The sequence below is a fragment of the Camelus bactrianus genome, chromosome 20, assembly GCF_048773025.1.
Source record: "Camelus bactrianus isolate YW-2024 breed Bactrian camel chromosome 20, ASM4877302v1, whole genome shotgun sequence".
NCBI classification, from domain to species: Eukaryota; Metazoa; Chordata; class Mammalia; order Artiodactyla; family Camelidae; genus Camelus; species Camelus bactrianus.
In genome coordinates, this window is record NC_133558.1 from 11,084,774 (window position 1) to 11,109,284 (window position 24,511).

Consider the following 24,511-nt stretch of genomic DNA (forward strand, 5'->3'; position numbering starts at 1 on the left):
AGGGAATCCATGATTTCACCTTATCTGGTTTTCTATACCTTCCAGGGAAAGCCGCTCACTCAGGACTGAAAGTTTGCTCAGGGGCTTAAAATTCTTAGGTTCATCACCGAGTCATCAATTTGCTTCTATACAATAAATAATCACAATGAGAAAGAAAGAGATTTCTCTGTGGTACATAAACTGTTAATTCTCCTGTGAAAACTTAGTTTGAAATTTGAAGAATAGAGGGGATACGTTGTGAATCATATGCTCATAGGTGAGGAAATGAGAACTGCAAACTTTTACTTATATACTGGTAAAAGGCAGTTTTTCCAGCTACAGGAAGGGAAAGAACAGCTCACCACAGAAATTTTGGGTAACTTCATGGGCTGCTAATCAATTTCAAAGGAATGCAACATACAATAGGTAGGAAAGAACCTGGAAAGAGGTGAGAGGCAGGACCTTTCATAGTAAGGAGAGAGGAATCTACCCCATTACTCTGCGCCACTCAAGCTTCAGTAGTTCTCAATCTACAAATAAGTTACATTTCAAGGTTCACTGTCATGCAGTCATTCTTTCATTCATTTAATAAACACTTAGAGTGCCTTATGTACTAGCACGGTTATAGTTTGGGAGATAAATTGATAAGATAAAGATTTTGCTATGACAACAAGTATACTACTCTGGATATATAAACCAATCATTGTGATGCCAGAGAAATCTCATAACAAAACTGTGAAAGTCAGTTGTTTGGAAGAAAATACATGTCTTCAATAAATAATGCTATTAAAAATGGCTGGAATATAAAACCAGTGAACCAAAGTCTGTCTGATCCATAATGTACCTAAGACACAGTTAAAAAAAAAAAGGATTATTTCAGCTACTTCTTATGGTCTTTCTTCTTACCATCTTATTTTCACAAAAGATTAAGTCGTAAGACAGGATAGGCAGTCCTCAGTATGAGTAACCTGTTATCATTCTATTTTTTTTAAGTTTTATTTTTATTTGTTTTTATTTTTTATTCTTTTTTTTATATCATTCTGTATTTAAATAAAATAAAATCTTTACACATCAGATGCTTCTCCAGCACTTCCATATTGGAGAATTTCATTGTATTAGATGAACTATCCAAATTCTTCATTTTCTAGGTGACACACAGACTTCACTTCAGGGAGGGAGATGGTCACTGCTGAACAAACCTAGATGAGTGGCTGGGAGTGTCTGGAGGCCAGCAGTTTTGGAGCAGGACTCAAGGTATCTCTGAGCTCAAGGAGTCTGAACTCCAGGATCCTCCCAGTTGGTAGGGTAAATGAGAAGATAATTATAAGCATCTGTCAGTCTGGCTTCTGGCAGGAAACAGATGTACAGGCAACTGGGATTTTGAGAAACTTTTTTGAAGGGACTATTTACAGAGGTATGGGCACTGCTAAAGGAACCAAAAAGCCATGTTGCAGCACCCAAAGGCTGACAACACTGGGAAGCTGTTACCATCTCTAGGTCCAAAGGGGTGAATTAGTCAGAAGGAAAAATTAGCCAGAGAAACGGAACCAGTAGGATATGTATGTATGCATGCATGTTTGCATGTATGCATCATAAAGGCTTAGCTCACACAATATGGAGGCTAAGAAGTTCGACCATCTGCCCTTGGCAAGCTGGAGACACAGGGGTATCAGTTCGAGTCCTAGACCAGATCTAAAAGCCTGAGAAGCAGGAGAGCCTATGGTGTAAGTTCTAGTCTAAGTCTGAGTCCGAAGACAGTCAGAGAGAGAAATAATTCTCTTACACAGACTTTTATTTTATTCAGGCCTTCAACGGGTTGGATGAGGCCCGGCCACACAGGGGAGAGGGGGCAATCTCTTTCACTCAGTCTACTGATTCAAAGGTTAATCTCCTCCTGAAACCTCCTTACAGACACACTCAGAAAATGTTTAACCAGATATTTGGGCACCCCATGGCCCCGTCAGGTGACATAAAATTAACCGTCATAGAGGCAAAGGATGAATAGTGTTACCAGAGACAGCCTTGTGTGAACTGGAGTACTGAGTTTCAAGAAAGGATCTGTGATCCAGAGAGATGCAGCTGCTGTCCTGACAGCTCCCAGGCAGGGAGGGAGAGGGGTGAGTAGGTACCCCATTCTTTCTCTCCGCAGCCCGTTGGCCCAACCCAACCCAAAGCCAATGGACTGTGGAGCCTGAGTGATCCAGTAGGTGGGGAAGGGAGAGGTCAGCTTCTGGGGGCTCAGAGCAGGGAGACAAAAGAGAATAACTGGAGGAGGGGCAAATGGAAATTACCCAGCACAGCAGCTCCAGAGCTTTTGAGGAAGCACTTAGTAAGGAAAATTGTGAGGAAAAGACTGTCACTTATAGCCAGGGAGGGCTTAGAGTCATTTAAATCTCAACAGCAAACAATAAGAAGCATTAAACAAAAGAAAGATTTATTTCGTATTGTATATATAAATTTGGGAATACAACTGCATGTGGATACATACATTAGTTAGCAGTCTATAATTCTAAGATTGTATTTGTGTGTACTTACTTTATCTCTGAAGCTGTATAAGTCACTGTAAGGAAAAGATTGCCTTAGACTTTTATTTTTCCAGCAGTGCCTTGAACATGGTAGGTTTCCATAAATATTTGCTAAAGAACTATTTCAACTTCTTTTCTTTGAATCTAATAGGAACTGATGAAATGTAATATAAAAAAACAAGAAAGATCTCTTAAGTGTCATATGGAATCAGCCAAGGAGATTTTTAGCACAGCAGGTAGTGAGACTGGAACTAAGCTGCTTTGTCTAAGACTTCTTAGAGCTCATTCATTCCATAAATATTCATGGAGCAGCCATGCTGTGCCAGACACTGTGTTAGGCTCTTAAGATACAAAGATAATGTTCTGAAGGAAGAAATCTATTAAGCACATGAATCGCTCATTTTTTTTAATGGTACACAACCAGCCAATTGCCACACAGCTGACTGAATCAGCCTTATAAAGGACTGTATCAGTTAAGCCAATGAAATGGTTGTTACGACCCATGTATACTGGGCATGTAGGAACATCCTTCATTTTGCTGCAGGTTTACTCCTTGACAGAACTTGGATAATGCAGGCACAGTGCTAGAGATCATGACCACACAAGCTTAACAAAAGCTACTGCTAAGCCACTTACTCAGAGCTACTCCCAAGACTTCGGCTCAGTGAGGAGGGGTCCTAGAATTTGAGGAATCCAAGTAAGAAGAGCAGTCACAGAACAGTTAGGCTTTCTTTAATAACATCAAATGCCAGCACCTCCCTTGCGGAGCATCTTTTATATCTGCAGACAAAACAATATCCCATCCACTAATTTCAGCTGGCTTTCCCTTCTGGACCCTGAGGCATGAAAAGCTGCTCTTTGGGAGCCAAGAATACTCATTGAGGGAGGGACAGACTCCTCAATAAATGGTGTTGGGAGAACTGGAAAACCACATACAGAAGAATGAAATTAGACCTTGAGCCTACACAACTCACAAAGATTAACTCAATATGGATTAAAGACTGTGATATTATGAATTATAATAGGAACTATATATATTTGGTCTTCGCCCTGTTCCTGGCACAGAGTTTCTAAAACCCTTGGAATTTCTTAAGTGATGGGAGTCATAAAAGTGTCTTTTGTTTGTTAATTTGGTGACTCCTGAAAAGCCCGAGGTAACCTAGGATGGGGCTGGTTTCCTAGGGAACCAGCCAAATGGTTAGATGTTTGGAACTTTCAGTCCCACCCCCAGACCTCGGGGAGGCGGACAATGGCCAATGATTTAATCAATCATACCTAAGTAATGAAGCCTCCTTAAAACTCCCAAAGGATGGGGTTTAGAGAGCTTCCGTGTTGGTGAACACATGGAGGTGCTTGGAGTGTGACACACTGTGAGAGGGCCTGGAAGCTCTGAGCCCCTTCCCAGACTTTGCCCTCTTCCACCTGGCTGTAAATGAGTTATATCCTTATATAATAAACTGGAAATCTAGTAAGTAAAATATTTCTCTGAGTTCTGAGAGCAACTCTAGCAAATTAATCACACCCAGGAAGGGGTTGTTGGAACCTCTGACATGTAGCCAGTTGGTCAGAAGCTCAGGTGACAACACGGACTTGCAACTGGCATCTAAGTGGGAAGCAGGGCAGTCTTGTAGGACTGAGCCCTTTCCCTGTGAGATCTGATACTTTCTCCAGGTAGACAGTGTCAGAATTGAACTGAGCTGAATTGTAGGACACCCAGCTGGTGTCAGAGAATTGCCTGGTGATGTGGAAAAACACACACACATTGGAAAGACTTAAAAATAAGAACTAAAACTAAAATTTCTAAAAGAAAATATTGGAAGAAAGCTCTTTGATCTTGGTCTTGGCAATTATTTTCTGGATATGACACCAAAAGCACAAACAGCAAAAACAAAACTTAAATGGGACTATATCAAACTAAAAAGCTTCTGCACAGCAAAAGAAACAATCAACAAAATCAAATGGCAATCTACAGAATAGAAAAAAATTTCTGCAAATCATATGCCTGATAAAGGGTTAATATCCAAATTATATAACGAACTCATACAACTAAATAGCAAACAAACAAACAAACAAAAAACACTGATTTAAACTGGACAGAGAAACTGAACAAACATTTTTCCAAAGAAGACATACAGATGGTTAATATTTGAAGAGGTGTTCAACATGACTAATCATGACGGAAATGCAAATCAAAACCACACTGAGATATCACCTCATACCTATTAGAATGACTACCATCAGTAACACAAGAGATAAGTGTCAGTGGATGTGGAGAAATGTGCACTATTGGTGGGAATGTAAATTGGCACAGTAACTATAGAAATCAGTATTAAGAGTCCCCAAAAAGTTAAAAATGGAACTACTATATGATCCAGCAATCAACTTACAGGTATATATTCAAAGGAAATAACCATAAGATACTGAAGACATTATCTGTGCTCCTATGTTCATTGTGGCATTTGTATATAAAATGGAATATTATTCAGCCATAAGAAGGAAGGAAATTTTGCTGTTCGTGACATGAATGGACCTTCAGGGCATTATGCTAAGTGAAATAAGTCAGGCAATGAAAGAAAAATGCCATATAATATCACTTATATATGGAATTTAAGAGACAAACTCACAGAACCAGAGATTAGAATGTTGGTTACCAGGGTCTGGGTGGGTGGGGGAAAGGGGAAGACATTGGTCAGAGTACAAACTTGCAGTTATAAGATGAATAAGTTCTGGGGATCTAATGCACAGCATGGTGATTATAGTTAACAGAACTGTATTATATACTTGAAAGTGGCTAAGAGAGGAGATTGTAAATGTTCTCACCACAAAAAAAGAAATGGTAATTATGTGACATGGAAGTGTTAGCTACGGTGGTAATCATTTTGCAATATATGAGTATATTAAATCAACATGTTGTACACCTTAAACTTACACAATGTTATACGTAAATTATATCTCAATAAACCTGGGAGTGGGGGAAAGAAAAGTCACTGTTTACTTGAGTGGGTTCTCTCACAGCAATACAGCCCTGTCTCCAACTTCCTTTTCTAGAATTCTGTCTTGCTTCCATAACGCTGGGAAAGTGGATCGGAGTCCCCTGCTGTTTGTGTCAAATAGCAATTCTCTTATGTTGCTCTATCATAAGTGCTGCTCAGACATTTTAAGTCAAAACTGTGAAATATCCCTGCTTGCCATCCCATTATCCATTCTATTGCTAGATTTAAGACTCGTTAATAATCCCATATGTGACCTTGGTTAGAAGATTCTTTTTTTAACCAGGGCAAAAACCAATTGAGTGATCTCTTCACGTAGGGTGTGCCAGTACTTGAACATCCTACATACTTTTTAAAGAGCTCTATTATTTGATTTCAAAATATTCTGTAACAGGATGGAATATATTTTCTCCAGAATTTAACTTTATGCTCATTTTATCTATCATGGTCTCTGAGACATGTATTAGAATGACTGAATTAATGTCAATCAAAGTTTTACCTTGAGTGGTGTCAATCAAAATTGAGAATTTGTCAGCTTTCTTAATGTGATCATTAGTAATATCTTTTAATCAACTTGTTGATAATTTCATTAGCTGAACTTCTGGTTTGAAAATGAGAATAATACCAATGGTGTTTCTTCCTTCTCTACTTTCAGATTTGTGGACTCAAATTAATGTAGCTTTTATTTTATAGATACTGGTGTATATACTTATATATTATATGTTTTTTGAATTGAGAGATATTTTTATATTTGTTTCCACCCCCCAACAAACCATTCCCAATATAGTAACTGACATATAACAAATACTCCACAAATGTTTGTGGAATTGAATAAATATGATTTTTTGAAAACTATAGCATGCAATATAGGGATAAAATATTCAATAGAAGACTCAAAGGTAAATTTGAGGAAATCACTCAGAAAGTACAAAAAAAGATATGGATGTGGAAAAATAGAAGAGAAAAGAAAATCTGAGACCCAAATAGATTAATAACAGTTCTAGTGGGAGAGAAAAATACAAAAATGAAAGGGAGTTATTATCAAATAAATTGTACAAGAAAATTTAAAGAGATTTAAGGAGTCCACTGAGGGCTAAACTGAATGAAGAAAAAACTCACATAATTGTGAAATTTCAGAACCTGGAATAAAGAGGAAGCACAAATACTGCTAGGGGAAAAAGAAAACCAAAGACCAATGATTAGTTACCATATGGAGCTGGGGCTTTGAACCGCAAAACAGGTAGCTGTAAAACAACAAAGTGGTCTTTTGAAAATGCTGTGGAGAAATTAATCCAGCCTAGAATCCTATACAACAAAATTATTATTAATCAAGTATTAGAAGAAAATAAAAGCATTTTGGGACATTCAAGTTCTCAAAAATCTCAACTTATCCTTTCTCATGAAGCAACAGGAAGATGTGCCCATCCAAGCAAGACGGTAAACCATTAAAGAGGAAGACAGTAGATCCAGGATCACAGGGACTTTTTAGTGCTGTGATAAAGAGAAGGTCCAGGATGAAAGCTACATATCAGGCCCAGGGGCTCAAGAGTTCAGATGAAGTCAGAAGGCTAGAGAATTCCAGGAGAGATACTGACAAGAAAAAAATAGAATGGATACAATTCCCTATGGTTTGCTCATACTAAGATGATTTATTTTACATCTATATAGGAATGCTTTGAGAAAAAAAAAATCATGGTATACAGAAAAGCATGTGAAAACACCAAGGCAATTATAAACCCCAGGAAAAAAAAACCCAAATTTGTGTAAGAAAGTAAATATATTTATACCACATTTTGTTTCTCAGTTTGAACAATTTTAACATAATCATAATAACTACTGTTGGGAACATGAAGGAAGAGAAATTATGTATGTGTGCATGTATAAAAGAGAGTACAAGAGAGCTAAACTTTTATCCTCATAAAAGAAAGACGTGAAATAGTAGTTAAAATTTTAAAACCATAAAATAGTAGTATAAGCCTATTACTTGAAAATACTGAGGTATATATAAAAAGAAACAGAAGAGGTTGAAGTGCTTATCTTCTCAGGCGGGCAGAACTCACAGGCAGAGAATAGTGGAGCTGAGCATAAACGTTAAGTTAAAAATTGCATCATTATTTTCCCAAATTCATGCAACTATATTAACATAACATAATAATATAATATAGATTGATAGTTTGAATGGGCTCCTAAGTTACAACTCTCAATAACAGAAATATCTGAAACTAGTATCTTTTTTTTTAATTGAATTACAGTCAGTTTATAATGTTGTATCAATTTCCAGTGTACAGCATAAAATACATATATATATTTTTTCATACTCTTTCTTATTATAGGTTACTACAAGATATTGAATAGTTCCCTGTGCTATACAGTATAAACTTTTTGTTTATTTTATATATAGTAGTTAGTATCTGCAAATCTCAAACTCCCATTTTATCCCTTCCCACCCCCTTACCTCCCTGCTAACTATGAGTTTGCTTTCTATGTCTGTGAGTCTGTTTCTGCTTTGTAAATAAGTTCATCTGTGTCTTTTTTTTTTTTTAGATTCCATACATAAGTGATATCACATGCTATTTTTCTTTCTCTTTCTGGCTTATGTCATTTAAAATGATGATCTCCAGATCCATCCATGTTGATGCAAATGGCAATATTTTATTATTTTTTATGGCTGAGTAGTATTCCATAGTATAAATATACCACAGCTTCTTTATCTAGTTATCTGTTGATGGACATTTAGGTTTTTTCCATGTTTTGGCTCCTATATATAGTGCTGCTATAAACATTGAGGTGTATATATCTTTTCAAATTAGAGTTCCCTCTGGATATATACCCAGGCATTGGATTGCTGGATCATATGGTAAATCTATTTTTAGTTTTTTGAGGAATCTCCATACTGTTTTCCATAATGGTTGCACCAAACTACATTCCTACCAGCAGTATAAAAGGTGGGAATGTAGTTTCTCCACACCCTCTCCAGCAGTTTTTGTCTGTGGACTTTTGAATGATGGCCATTCTGACTGGTTTGAGGAGATACCTCATTGTAGTTTTGATTTGCGTTTCTCTCATAATTAGTGATATTGAGCACTTTTTCATGTGCCTATTGGTCATTCATATGTCTTCACTGGAGAATTGCTTGTTCAGGTCTTCTGCCCATTTATGGACTGTGTTTTTTTTTTTTTGTTTTGTTTTGTTTTGTTTTGTTATTAAGTTGTATGAGCTGTTTGCATATTCTGGAAATTAAGCCCTTGTCAGTCGCATCATTTGCAAATATTTTCTCCCATTCTGTAGGCTGTCTTTTTGTTTTGCTTATGGCTTCCTTTGCTGTGCAAAAGCTTGTAAGTTTAATTAGGTCTCATTTGTTTATTTTTGCTTTTATTGATATTGCCTGGGTAGACTGCCCTTGAAACTAGTAGCTTAAGTCTATCAACCAATCTACTTTAAAATTTATTTGCTATTTATTATCCTTTCCTATTTTCAAAAGTAATTGAGGAAGACGGAGAAGATGGCGGGGTAGAAGGACGCTCGCAGGTCACCCTCTCCCACAAATACACCAAGACCCACATCTACAGACCCACTCAGCCAACCAGAGCACCTGTGGAACTCCGACAGAACATCGCCCTCTTCAAAAGATAAAGACGCCAAAAATCTGGTAGGAGAAAAGGAAAAAAGAAAGAATAAAAGGCAAAGCAGCGCGGGACGGGTCCCGCGGGGAGGGAGCGGCAAAGGAGGACTGGCGCTCGCTCGCTGGGTCTCCCCTCTCCAACTGAGAGGCCAGCGGGACGGAGGGGGAGCCTCCGAGGCTCGGATCTGTACAGAGCAGCCCTTGACTGACAGAACTAAGTTAAACGGGCACAGAGCGTTCCCACGACACCCAGCCTGAGACGCAGCCGGCAGTGGCGGGCAGGGCCAGGCTGCACAAGCCGGGCGGAGGACGGAAGTGGCTGCATGGAGGCAGCCCCGGGGGAACGCAAGGGGCTGCGCGCCGTGGCTCTGGGTGCACAGGGCAGAACAACCTGGCCCCTCCATAAAACAGCAAGGTTGATGTGCTCTCGGGGGAAGGGTGCACACCCCCATCTCTGAAAACCCGCGGAAAGTTTTCGGTGGAAGAGAGGCGGGGCTCAGGCACTGCCGCCATATCCTCCGCGCTGAGCACTCAGGCGGGGGCGGGGGCGAAACCTGCATCCGCACTGAAGGGCTTAGCAGCCTCAAAGGCCAGACTGAGACTGGCCTGCAGCCCAGGGCAGATAGGATCCTCCATCCTGGTCCCTCAGAGAACTTACTCCACAAAGACAAACAAGGAGCTGGGTTTTGGCTCGGAGCAGGGACAGGGCTGTCCCTCGGTCTTCCCCCAGCCCACGTATGGAGCGCCGACCAGGGCAGAGCGCGCAGCCGCACAGAGAGCGGAACTACCGGCGGCGCAGGTAGAGGGAGAGCGCCCCTCCCCCCCCCACCTTTTGGGCAGGAACACAGCCCCTGACCGAGGTGCTGGGAGGGGGCACGACCCGCCCTCCTACCTGGCCAGTCTGCAACATCTGACTGCGGCATCCGGAGGGGCAACGACCCGCCCGCCCACAGCAGAGAGCGGCACCTGACCCAGTGTTAGGAGGAGGCGCGATCTGCTTGCCGACAGGTGCTGGGAGCAGCACAGAAGAGGGCGCCAACGGAGGGCCTCTGAAAACAGCAAGCTGAGCTTCCAAAACAGGACGAAGACAGAAAGACCTCACATTAAAAGCACACAGACTCCAGGAGAACACCGACAAACCCCCCCCCCTTTTTTTTTAAACCTGTTTTTACCTGTTCTATTTTCTATTACTCTTAATCTTTACTTCTTAATTCATTTCTATTTCTCTTGGGTTTTGATGTCCTGCTATTGATTAGACACAGGTTTCAAATACATCTATTTATCCCCCCCCCTTTTTTTGTAAAGGTTTTAAAAGGACGTCTCAACCCGATTAATACTCTGCTTCAACTCACTCTTCTATTATTCATTATACACTGTTTTCAAACCCTCTTTCTCCCTTCTTTTAAAATTCTTTCTCTCTCTCTCTTATTTTTTTTTCTTTTTTTCCTAAGTTCTATTCCTAAATAGGCATCAGATAGATAAAATCCTTAAGGACCAAAATAAACAATTGATACTCCATAAACCACAGTGCCAAAGAGGTATGAGCAAGATGAAGAAGCAGAAAAACCTTTCCCAATTAAAAGAACAAGAGAAATCCCCTGAAAGAAAGATCAACGAAATAGACATCGATAGCCTACTAGATCAAGATTTCAAAAAAGGAGTGATCGAACTGCTGAAGGAATTAAAAGAGTGTTTAGAGATAAAAAAAAATATGTCAAAAATGAAATTGAAGCTATAAAGAAGAGCCAAGTAGAATGGGTAAACTCATTGACAGAGATGAGGAATGATCTAATAGCTGTGCAAAGCCGACTAGATAATGCAGAGGAACGAATTAGTGATCTAGAAGTCAGGGCAATAGAAAGCACCCATTCAGAAGAACTACAAGAGAAGCAAATAAAAAATAATGAAAATAGCATAAGGGACCTATGGGATAATATAAAGCGTCCCAATCTTCGCATAATAGGGGTCCCAGAAGGAGAAGAAAGATCAAAGGGGATTGAAAACGTTTTTGAAGAAATCATGACTGAAAACTTCCCAAACTTAAAGAAGGAATCAGATATCCAAGTACAGGAAGCTCAGAGGGTCCCAAACAGGAAGAACCCAAATAGACCCACACCAAGACATATCATAATCAAGATGGCCAGAGTCAAGGATAAAGAAATGATTCTAAAGGCAGCAAGAGAAAAGCAAAGAGTAAGTTACAAGGGAACCCCCATAAGGCTCTCAGCTGATTTCTCTACACAAACACTACAGGCCAGAAGGGAGTGGCAAGATATATTCAAAGCTCTGAATGAAAAAAAGATGCAGCCTAGGATCCTTTATCCAGCAAGGCTATCCTTGAGGATAGAAGGAGAAATAAAGAGTTTCACAGACAAAAAAAAAAAAAGCTGCAGGAGTTTAGCAACACTAAACCCATGCTAAAAGAAATATTGAAAGGGCTATTCTAAATAGAAAAGCAGCAGGATGCTACAGAAATGAGAAACACACAACTGGAAAGGTGATAACTCATGAATTACAAATAAAGTAAACATGAAATTATAAAAGAAGACATACAAATCACTGAGAGTGGGAGAGGGAGGCAGGGAAATATAGAATATTTTTTTCTTTCTTTTTTAAATTTTTTTAACAATAGGATGGGTTTGAGATCATGTTACTATCAGTTTAACAAAAACAGTTATAGTAATGGGTTGACAGATTTACAAAAAAGGGTAACCACAAGCCAAAAATTTACAAAGGAGTCACAAAAATTAAATAAAATCCATGATAATACAAAGGAAAATTACCAAACCACAAAAGGAAGAAGAAAGGAACAAAGAGGATATACCAATTCAACTGCAAAGATAAGTTCAAAATGGCAATAAACACACATCTATTATTAATTACTGTAAATGTTAATGGACTAAATGCTCCAGTCAAAAGACACAGAGTGGCAGACTGGATAATAAAGCAAGAACCTTCAATATGCTGCATACAAGAGACCCACTTTAGGGAGAAGGACACATATAGATTGAGAGTGAAAGGATGGAAAAGGATATTCCATGCAAATGGAAAAGCCAAAAAAGCAGGTGTTGCAGTACTGATTTCAGACAAAATAGACTTTAAAACAAAGGCCATAAAGAAAGATAAAGAAGGACATTTTATAATGATTAAAGGAGTGATACAAGATGAGGATATTACACTCGTTAATATATATGCACCCAATATAGAAGCACCTAAGTACATACAAGAATTACTAACAGAGATAAAGGGGGATATTGATGGGAATACAATCATAGTTGGAGATTTTAACACCGCATTAACATCACTAGACAGATCTTCCAGACAGAAAATAAACAAGGCAACAGAGAAAGTAAATACTACAATAGAAAAACTAGATTTGGTGGATATTTTCAGAGCATTACACCCCCAAAAAATAGGATATACATTCTTTTCAAGTGCACATGGAACATTTTCCAGGATCGATCATGTACTTGGGCACAAAAGAAACCTCAACAATTTTAAGAAGATAGAAATTATCTCAAGCATCTTTACTGACCACAATGCCATGGAACTGGAAATCAACAACAGAGAAACAAAGGAGAAAAAAAGGAAAGCATGGAGATTAAACAATATGTTATTGAAAAAACAATGGATCAATGAGGAAATCAAAGCTGAAATTAAAAAATACCTTGAGACAAATGATAATGAAAGCACAACCACTCAAAACCTATGGGACACAGCAAAAGCAGTGCTAAGAGGGAAGTTTATAGTGATACAGGCCTTCCTCAAAAAAGAACAATCTCAAATAAACAATTTAACCCACCACCTGAATGAATTAGAAAAAGAAGAACAAAAAGCCCCAAAAAGCAGCAGAAGGAAGGAAATAATAAAGATCAGAGAGGAATTAAATACAATAGAGATTAACAAGACCATAGAAAAAATCAACCAAACCAAAAGCTGGTTTTTTGAAAAAGTAAATAAAATCGACAAACCTCTGGCCAAACTCACAAAGAAGAAAAAAGAGAGAGCACAAATTAGCAAAATAAGAAAGGAAAATGGAGAAATTACAACAAACAAAATAGAAATACAGAATATCATACGAGAATATTATGAAGAACTATATGGAACCAAACTGGATAACCTAGAGGAGATGGACAAGTTTCTGGAAACATACTGTCCACCAAAACTGAATCAAGAAGAATCTGAACACTTGAACAATCCGATCACTAGAAAGGAAGTAGAAACAGCAATTAAAAACCTCCCTACAAATAAAAGTCCAGGACCGGACGGCTTCACCGGGGAATTCTACCAAACATACAAAGAAGAACTCATACCAGTCCTTCTCAAACTCTTCCAGACGATTGAAAAGGAGAGAATACTCCCAAACTCATTCTATGAAGCCACCATCACCCTGATACCAAAACCAGGCAAAGACACTACAAAAAAAGAGAATTATAGGCCAATATCACTGATGAACGTAGACGCCAAAATCCTCACCAAAATTTTAGCAAATAGAATCCAACAACACATAAAAAAGATTATACATCATGACCAAGTGGGGTTCATCCCAGGGACACAAGGCTGGTTCAACATACGCAAATCAATCAGTGTAATACATCACATCAACAAGAGAAAGGACAAAAACCACATGATCATCTCAATCGATGCAGGAAAAGCATTTGATAAAATTCAACACCCATTTATGATAAAAACTCTCGCCAAAGTGGGTATAGAGGGAACATATCTCAACATAATAAAAGCTATATATGACAAACCTACAGCCTGCATAGTACTCAATGATGAAAAACTCAAAAGCTTCCCACTAAAATCTGGGACAAGACAAGGATGGCCACTATCACCACTCCTATTCAACATAGTCCTGGAAGTCCTAGCCACAGCAGTCAGGCAAGAGAAAGAAATAAAAGGGATCCAAATTGGAAAAGAAGAGGTAAAAGTGTCATTATATGCTGATGACATGTTACTATATGTAGAAAACCCTAAAAGAACCACACAAAAGCTACTAGAGCTGATTGAAGAATTCAGCAAGGTAGCAGGTTACAAAATTAACGTTCAAAAATCAGTTGCATTTCTTTACACTAACGATAAATCAACAGAAGAAGAAAGTAAAGAAACAATCCCCTTTAAAATAGCACCCAAAGTAATAAAATATCTGGGAATAAATCTAACCAAGGAGGTGAAAGAATTATACACAGAAAACTATAAACCATTGATGAAGGAAATTAAAGAAGACTTTAAAAAATGGAAAGATATTCCATGCTCTTGGATTGGAAGAATCAATATTGTTAAAATGGTCACACTGCCCAAGGCAATCTACAGATTTAATGCAATCCCTATCCAATGACCCAGGACATATTTCACAGAACTAGAAAAAATCATAATAAAATTCATATGGAACCATCAAAGACCTAGAATTGCCAAAGCATTACTGAAGAGAAAGAAAGAGGCTGGAGGAATAACTCTCCCAGACTTCAGACAATACTATAGAGCTACAGTCATCAAGACAGCATGGTATTGGTACCAAAACAGACATATAGACCAATGGAACAGAATAGAGAGCCCAGAAATGAACCCACAAACTTTTGGTCAACTCATCTTTGACAAAGGAGGCAAGAATATACAATGGAATAAAGACAGTCTCTTCAGCAAATGGTGTTGGGAAAACTGGACAGCAGCATGTAAAACAATGAAGCTAGAACACTCCCTTACACCATATACAAAAATCAACTCAAAATGGATTAAAGACTTAAACATAAGACAAGATACAATAAACCTCCTAGAGGAAAACATAGGCAAAACATTACCTGACACAGATTTAAAAAATTTTCTCCTAGAAGAAATAAAAGCAAGAATAAACAAATGGGACCTAATGAAACTTACAAGCTTCTGCACAGCAAAGGAAACCAGAAATAAAACAAGAAGAAAACCTACGGAATGGGAGAAAATTTTTGCAAGTGAAACCGACAAAGGCTTGATCTCCAGAATATATAAGCAGCTCATACGACTCAATAAGAAAAAAATAAACAACCCAATCCAAAAACGGGCAGAAGACCTAAACAAGCAATTCTCCAAGGAAGACATACAAATGATCAAAAAGCACATGAAAAAATGCTCCATATCACTAATTATCAGAGAAATGCAAATCAAAACTACAATGAGGTATCACCTCACACCAGTCAGAATGGCCGTCATTCAAAAATCCACAAATGACAAATGCTGGAGAGGCTGTGGAGAAAGGGGAACCCTCCTACACTGCTGGTGGGAATGCAGTTTGGTGCAGCCACTATGGAAAACAGTGTGGAGATTCCTCAAAAGACTAGGAATAGACTTACCATATGACCCAGGAATCCCACTCCTGGGCTTGTATCCAGAAGGAAATCTACTTCAGGATGACACCTGCACCCCAATGTTCATAGCAGCACTATTTACAATAGCCAAAACATGGAAACAGCCTAAATGTCCATCAACAGGTGACTGGATAAAGAAGAGGTGGTATATTTATACAATGGAATACTACTCAGCCATAAAAACCGACAACATAATGCCATTTGCAGCAACATGGATGCTCCTGGAGAATGTCATTCTAAGTGAAGTAAGCCAGAAAGAGAAAGAAAAATACCGTATGAGATCGCTCATATGTGGAATCTAAAAAACAAAAACAAAAACAAACAAACAAAAACAAAGCGTAAATAAAGGACAGAAATAGACTCACAGACAGAGAATACAGACTTGTGGTTACCAGAGGGGTGGAGGGTGGGAAGGGATAGACTGGGATTTCAAAATTGTAGAATAGACTACACTGTATAGCACAGGGAAATATACACAAAATGTTATGATAACTCACAGAGAAAAAAATGTGACAATGAGTGTGTATATGTCCATGAATAACTGAAAAATTGTGCTGAACACTGGAATTTGACACAACATTGTAAAATGATTATAAATCAATAAAAAATGTTAAAAAAAAAAAAGTAACTGAGAAACTTTAAACATAAAAAAGCCATTTTGAAATACAAAGTAGCTAAGTAAGACACAGAAGCCAAGTTAGGACTATTGAGCATTAAATTGTGCTCCTAGCTACTCACAGAATTGTAATTATTTATTTTTTAACTTGAGGGAAAAAACCACAGAAAGTAGGATGGGAAGACATTTTTTTCCTGGCATTAAAGTCTTGAAAGTATGTAAGGTATAGATCATTATAGAAGGAACACTAACCTTCACATGAAACTGGGACCCCAAACCAGTCATTCAATAATCTTTTTAAAATATTTCCTTGTCACCCCATTCTACATGATCATCTTTAATTTAGACCAATTTGATGGCCTCCTAATTGGATTTAATTTATCGATTTAGGAAATACTTAAAGATAGTGAAGATCTAACAAGAGATTGAGAAAGCTTCAGACCAAGTCCAGAAGGCAAGAACTCAAAGACAGAGAAAGGTAAGCCTAAGAAGCAAAGACACTTCAGCTCTGAAGGCAGGTGCTGATCTAAAAAGGTAGGTGCGAATTTTGTTTTGTAAAAGTTTCACTTATACATGTAAGTATATAATTAATATTTACAACAAAAATAACACATATATTGGGAGGGGGATAAATAAAACTAAAGTGTTACAAGATTCTTGTACTCCTTAGAGGATAGTGAATTGTATTAATTAATATTTGAATTTGATATATTATAGGTTCTTCATATAATTTCTAGGAAAACCATTAAAATACTAGAAACTAATAGTAGAGAGGAACATGGGATAATAAAAGAGCCCATCAGTCCAAAAGTAAGCAAGGAGAGAGAAAATAAAACATAAAATAGGCGAGAAAGAACATAGTAAGATGACAGATTTAGACTCAGACCTGATTTAATCAGACCTGATCTATATGAGTGATTACATTAAATGTAAATGGACTAAATGCATCAATTAATGCACTAAAACTTGTCAGGATGAAAAACAAAATCCAAGGCTATATTTATATGAGAAACATACAAAATATAAAGGTATAAAAAAGAATAAAAATATGGAAAAGGTATTACACAAGCATTAACCAAAAGAAGGGTGTTACAAACATTAACTATATCATGTCAGATAGAGTAGACTGAAAATCATCACAAGATATATAGAGTTTTAGTTACTTAAAAAAATTTAATAATTTTAACACCCTAAAAAAATTTTTGAAACCTGTGCCATAGAATATATATGTAATATCATTTGCAGATCCATTGTTCATATTGTTCTAAACCTAAACCAACTCAAATGTCCATCAAAAGTAGAATGGCTAAACTACAGTGTATTCATACAATAAAATACTACACACAAATGAAAAGGAATAAGCTGAGGCTACACACTGTAATATGTACAAATCTTAAAAACACAATGTTGAATGAAAGAAGCAAAACACGAAGGGATCATACATTTTCTGTTTATAAAAGTTCTGTTATATTCTTACTCTGTTTATAAAAGTTCAACAACAAGTAAATATAAATTACATTATTCAGACAGATAGATAGATACATAGTAAAATTATAAAGAAAAGCAAGAAAATGACTACCTTAAGATTAGGATAATTGCTACTTCTGGGATGAGAGACAAAGTATGACCAGAAAAAGGTATGTGGCAGGTTTCTGAGCTATGACAATATTCTATTTCTTGACCTGGGTGATAGCTGGATTAGAATTCACTTTATAATCATTCATTTTACTGTGTAGTCATGTTTTATCCATTTTTTGTCTTGATTTTATATTTCTCAAATAATAAAAATTATAATTCTCAAAACTGGCTGTATTTCTCTTGACTGTATTCTTCTTTTCATTTACCTGTCAGCGATCTAATCTTTTTTTTTATGGTCCTCATGAACTCTCCATTCCTCTTTGCTTCCAGACAGAGTTAGATGTTTCATTTTTGCAACACAAATCATCTGGTAAATGTGTCTGCTGAAGCATTTACCCCAGGGTATTATTATCTGTTTACACATTGGATTATGTGTGTACAAGCATACATGTACACAGACGTATGCACACACACACATATACTCAGATATGTGCTGTCCAATATGAAAGCCATTAACCACATGTGTTCCCGAGCACTTTAAATACATTAGTCAAAATTGAGATGTGCTGTAAATTAAAATATACACTGGATTTTGAAGGCCTAGTATGAAAAATAGACATAAAATCCCTCAATACTATTTTTTTCATTTTTAAAAATGTTGGTAAGACTACTTAACATGAGATCTACCCCTTTAACAGATGAAGTATACAATGCAGTATTGTTAACTATAGGCACTTCATTGTTCAGCAGATCTCTAGAAAGTTATCATCTTGCAAAACTGAAATTTTAACTGTTGAACAACTCATTTCCCTCTCCCCTCAGCCCCTAGCAACCAACATTCAACTATTTGCCTCTATCAGTTTGATTATTTTAGGTACCTCACATAAGTGGAATAATGTAATATTTGTCCTTTGACTCACTGGTTTCATTTAGCATAATATCCTCCAGATTCATTCCTTCTGTCACACATGGCAGGATTCCTTTTTCTTAAAGTCTAAATAATATATCTTTGTGTGTAACATTTTCTTTATCTATTCATTTATTGATGTACATTTACACTGTTTCCAAACCCTGGCTATTATGAATATTGCTGCAATGAACTCTGAAATTCTGATTTTGATTCTTTTGGATATACATCCAGAAGTGAGATTGCTGGACCATACGTTAATTCAACTTTTTATTTTTTGAAGACCCTCCATTCTATTTTCCATAATGGCTGCACTATTTTCCATTCCCACTAACAGTGCACAGGGGTGAAAGTAATTAAAGAAGACACAAATAAATGGAAAGACATCGTATGTTCATAGATTGGAAGACTAAATATGGTTAAAATGTTCATACTACCTAAAGCAAACTACAGATTCAATGCTATCCTTATCAAAATTCCTATGGTATTTTTTTTTAAAGAAATAGAAAAAATAACCCTAAAATTGGACCACAAAAGAGTCCACGTAACCAAAGCAATCATGAGAAAGAAGAATAAAGCTGGACGCATTACACTTCCTGATTTCAAAATATATTACAAAGCTACAATAATTAAAACAATATGGTACTGTCATTAAGACAGATATATAGACCAATGGAACACAATAGAGAGCCTAGAAATAAATTCATACACAACTGATCTTTGACAAAGCTGCCAAAAATACACAATGAGAAGACAGTCTCTTCAACAAATGGTGTTGGGAAAACTGGATCCACATGCAAATGAATGAAAATGGATCCTTATCTTATACCATACACAAAATCAACTCAAAATGGATTAAAGACTTAAACATGGGACCTAAAACTTCCTAGAAGAGAACAGAGGGAAAGTTTTTTGACATTGATCTTGGCAATTATTTCTTAACTATGACACGAAAAGCACAGGCAACAAAAGCAAAAATAGACAAGTGGGACTACATCAAATTAAAAAGCATCTACAAAGCCAAGAAAATCATCAACACAATGAAAAGGCAACCTACAAAATGGTGCTCCCATTTTTGCAAAGCCTGCCTCTGTTAAGGGGTCAATATCATTACTACATTTTTATATTGATTTAATGTTAATGATACTATTTGTGATGTATTAGGTTAAGTAAAGAAAATCATTAAAATCTATTTTACCTGTTACTTTTGCTTTTTGTTAAATATGACCAGTAAAAAGTTTAAAATTATATATGTGGTTTTCAATATATTTTTATTGATTCCTTGTCCTTTCAGTGCAGGACTGTATTTTATCTGTTTCTTTATCTATACTTAACCTAGTATATTTTAGGTGATAAAAATGATTTTTTAAATGAAGTAATGAGCAAGACGATTGTTAGGATTGCTATTGGTCAGGATTTTATCTCACTGCATTTGACAGAAAAATTTCAAAATGACAGTGGTTTGAATAATTTAGAACTTTATTTCCCATCATAAAAGTAGTTTCAGAAATAAGCAGGTGAGGACTATATGGTAACTCCAGAAATATGTGAGGGACATAGGCCCCTCCAGCTTTCTGCACCCTCATCTTTGTTTTCAAACATGCTCATCAGATATAAAGTTGCAAATGATGCCAAAATAAACTACAAGTCAATATGTATTTACCTCCATTATAATCCATCTTAGAGAGAGAGCTCCTGTGGGAGGCTTACAGAGAGCGTCCAGATACATTGTTTTTGAAATATTTACACTTAAGAGGGAAATGTTTTAACTTAGGTATCTAAAGGAGTGTGTAGTTAGCATGTCTTAAAGCCTCTCCTTCAAATATCAGATGTTTCAAGCAAGCTTTTGCCAAGGGCTGGATCAGAGGCAGGACTGAAATCTCCTAGGAGTGCCTGAAGAGCCTGTGGTTTTGTTGTTGATTAAAGAGAGAGCCATATGCTTTAGATAACAGGTGTGCAGGTGGCAAAGCCAACATTCTGCTGTGCAAATTTAGTATCCCGACTTGTATGCTAGCCCAGATGGGAGGGCTACCCTATTGGTGCACACAGTTGATAACAGGGTCTCTGTGCAAAGCCAGATTTTTATTCAAAAAAGAACTTTGAATCAATGCATGCACTTGAACAAGAATTTGGCTAAAAACCCTTGCCCAGAGAATGAATTCAAGTTTTGGACTGGAAAAGAGCAGGTGGACTAACGTGGCAGTTTCAACCACAAAATAACTTGAGCATAGTCTGAGTAGAAGAAATGAATTTTAGAAGGGTGGACCCTAAAGGTTAGTTGCAAAGTATATTCTGAGATTCTGAATAAGTCAACCTTGAAGCTAAGGATGTTGTCTATTTGAACATTGGAGACTAAGATCTACAGTGATTATAAATTTGTTTAGTAAATGTGCGGTGGCCTAATAGCAAATTTCGCTCACACTATGATTTGGACGTGTGGTAAAAATTCAGCTCTTTCTCTTTGTTCCTTTCTGGTTTTTCCCACAAGGCTCCTGTCGAATCATCCTACCATAAAGCTTCTGGCCCAGCTGAAGAGGATGGAAGTGGTATCTTTTCTACAACAAGAAATCTCTGAACTAGGTCCTTCAGCTTGGCCAGTGTCACACTAAAGGACAAAAAATAAAGAATTCGGAAAATCTTCTCTTAGAATAATAGCTTGGATCGCTTTACACTTGGCTGCATAATCCCTTTGAAGGACAAAAGCTGGATATTATTACAATATTTCTCATTGAGTCCTACTTGTAACATATTCTCCTATTTCTTTGGGTAGATGGAGGTCATTTGTTTGTTGAGGCAAGTGAGAAAACTCATTGAACTTTTTAAAAGCATGGCCACCCCCCTTCAGCTAATCTCTACCTACAGATTCCGGCAGTTTTTTGTTGGCACAATCCCTGGCTGTCTAGTAGATGATAAGCCCTCAGGGAGCAGAGATCATGTTTGTTGTCTCCCACTGTACACCAAGCTCCTAGGATACTACTTTAAGGACTCAGTAAGCAACCAGTAAATATTTTTTGAATGAACAAATAAACCATGAAAAATCTGGAATCTATACCCAGATGGAACAGATTAACCCAAAGATGACTCATGTTCATCTAAATCCAAGAAAATTTGTCTTTTGTAATGTTGAGAAGAAAGTTGATGTAGACCATTGAAAAGATGAATAGTAAACCAATGAGCCTCTAATTTGGGGCAGATGTGGAACATTCCAGGTTCAACGTGGGGTGGATTTCACTTTGAAAATATCCTGAATGAAGAACATCTGAGGAGAAAATTAGGGCAAATAATTTGGCAAAAAGTAGAGGTTATCAATAAAATAGTATGGAACTAATAAACACACATACACACACAACACAAAATCTGAATACGATCAGTGGAATGTGTCAATTTCAACATCCTGGTTGTGATATTACACTTCACTTTTACAAAATGTTACCACTGGGGGGAAACTGGGCAAAGTCACAATAAAACTCTATCCTGTCTTACGCTGCATGCAAACCTACAGTTATCTCAATAAAGTTCCAGTAAAAGCAAAAGCCATAATAAAGAGGGTGAGAGAGATCATTGTGAGAGCACTCAACAAAACTGCCAAAGCCACCAAGACTTGGGGACTATCGCATTAAGATGGAACTAAAGCAGTTCTCACTATACTCCTGGGAAATTTCTCAGCTTTAGACATTGGAGCAGATGCTTAAAACAGATATTTTTCCCCAGAGTCAAAACTGGGATCCACAAAATGTTAAGAGATTGTGGGAGATTTAAAGTTGCAGGAAAGAATCCATGAAGAAGACTCTAGAGGTTTTTTGGAAATACTTAGTGACCCTTTTTTACAGAGTCACACCAGAGGCTGCTACTCTTCCATATCCACTCCTGACAGTGAAATGCCAGACTTTCAAGATCTGTATAATCCAGTTTTGTAAAAGGATGTTTTTCTTTTTAACCTTGCCATTTTTCCTCTTCCTTGTTAAAACTCTTTATTAAACCAAAATATATGATGTTCTGCTTAACCAAAGAGGACAGTCAAGATCAGTCTCAGCTTACCTATAACTTTCGGTCAGGTTGATGGAGGTAGATATCTGAAAATCATGCTTTAAATTGTTTGATCATCTCATGTGATATTATTAGCTTTCTTATCTCATAATCCTACATCTCCAGTGTTGTGTATCAGCAGATTCATTCACTTTTAGTGTTGTTTTGTTGCAGTAAGAGTTAGACATAACAAGATGAAAAATTCCTTTAATTTGATTACATAACAAAATCAGTATTTTCATTTGTCCTTGTTATCTTTTACAGCTGCCAATATATAATATATTTGATTTTTTGGTATATTTGTAGCAATATTATAGCTATAAATTAAAACTATTCATTTTACTTAGCGTTTTTGCTTCATAGATTCATTCATTCATCTTTTATTCACTCAATTAGCACTTTTAATGATTAATAAGCACCTGCCACTATAGTCAGAATAAATTTAAGGGGGGAACAAATGTCTTTCAATCCAGTTTAAAATATCTGGGAAAAACTGAAAGGTGAAGATTATATAATAGTCAATAATATTCACCCTTGATTAGAAATATAAGCAAAGTTCATAACAAACTCACCCAATATGCCATCAGTGAGTCATTGTGACGTTCATTTAGTCCTTACTGATCCGTGCAGACATCCCTGGGGAAATGACCGATAGGGATAAATCCACTTGTCTTATTTTCTGTAGTAAAATTTTAAAGAATCATTGCCAAACCTGTCATTCAATTTTCCAACAGGGGTTCAGCAAGCTAATGTATGCTGAAAACCGTCAGAGTGATTTCACTCATTAAAGGAGTCTGTGGGCCCGATAGTAGGTAGGACTGATACCTATGATGGAGTGGGCTGGTCACATCAGGAGGCTGGACCAGAATCAGGAGGAGTATGTTTCTGCTCTCTGAACAAAATGAATCCCATTCTGATACTCCACAAGCTGACTCTCTAATGACAGCAAAAGTCAGCATAGCCAGAGCCTCCTTGGCTGCCTCTAAAATTCCTCTGCCTTGATGCTTGAGGAGGATACATGGAGGAGGCGAAGATTCACTTAAGGAAGGATTTTCTAGAACATGGGGGCAATCTGTAAATGGGTGCTATTAATGTCTAAAAGAAACATGATAAAGTCAGAAGGTTTGCCTCTGCTCTCCCACTTTCAAGGAAAAGATGAATTGTCACCAGAAGATGCTTTGTGAGGCATTCTGGGTGTCAGAAAGAAGGGCCATCTCTCTCTTTGAGGACTTGCCCTTAAATGGAAGCTTAGTTGCTGACCTGCGGCTGGCCAGGCCTGACTTCTCAGGGCCAAGCACAGCAGTAAAGGGAAGGACTTGGGCCTCTCAGGCCATCGGCAGGGGGGTGGTCTTGCAGAGAAGTCACACAGATCTGGGGCAGGATACTGCTCTGGGACTGCTGAGAAAGAGACTGGCTGAAGGTTAGGGTTAAGCTTCCTGGGGAGAGATAAGCAGAGCAATTTCCCTGAGAGTTTCTACTGATGAAAATGTTATCACGCAAGATTCTACCGCATGCAGAGAATCTCAGTTAAAGTCTTGACCCTTTTATTCCATTTGCTTTCAAACAGTATGAGAGCATTTTTGCTCACCCTCCGGAAGACATGGAGAAGATCTTGACCTTGACTTGCCTTCCTTGACTCAACATCCTCTCTTGGGAAGTGAACTAAGCATTATTTGGATGTGTACAGAGCCTCAGTCCCCAAAGGGCTGCAGAATCCTGGTCAGGTTCTTGTTGGGGAAGAAGGTTATGGGTCTTTTGTGAAGAGGGGTACAAAACACTCTGGGGCCTGACCACACGCCTAACTGGCTTCTTGACGCTTTTCATAATGAGAGAAGGGGGCAGCTATGTCAGTACATAAGACTTTAGACACCTAGGTTTTTGGAGAAAGGATTCAACTTTTACCCAGTTTTTGCTTTAAAGGCTG

At 37.5% G+C, this 24,511-nt stretch overlaps 1 long non-coding RNA gene across 1 annotated transcript; it reads left to right on the forward strand.

The window, feature by feature from the left end:
* The first annotated feature begins 1,975 nt into the window (after positions 1-1,975).
* Positions 1,976-22,917, forward strand: LOC141574203 (uncharacterized). The gene is made up of 4 exons (XR_012500977.1): positions 1,976-2,096; positions 8,976-9,143; positions 16,467-16,554; positions 21,050-22,917. It is a non-coding gene; the product is annotated as an uncharacterized LOC141574203 (long non-coding RNA).
* Positions 22,918-24,511: the final 1,594 nt, after the last annotated feature.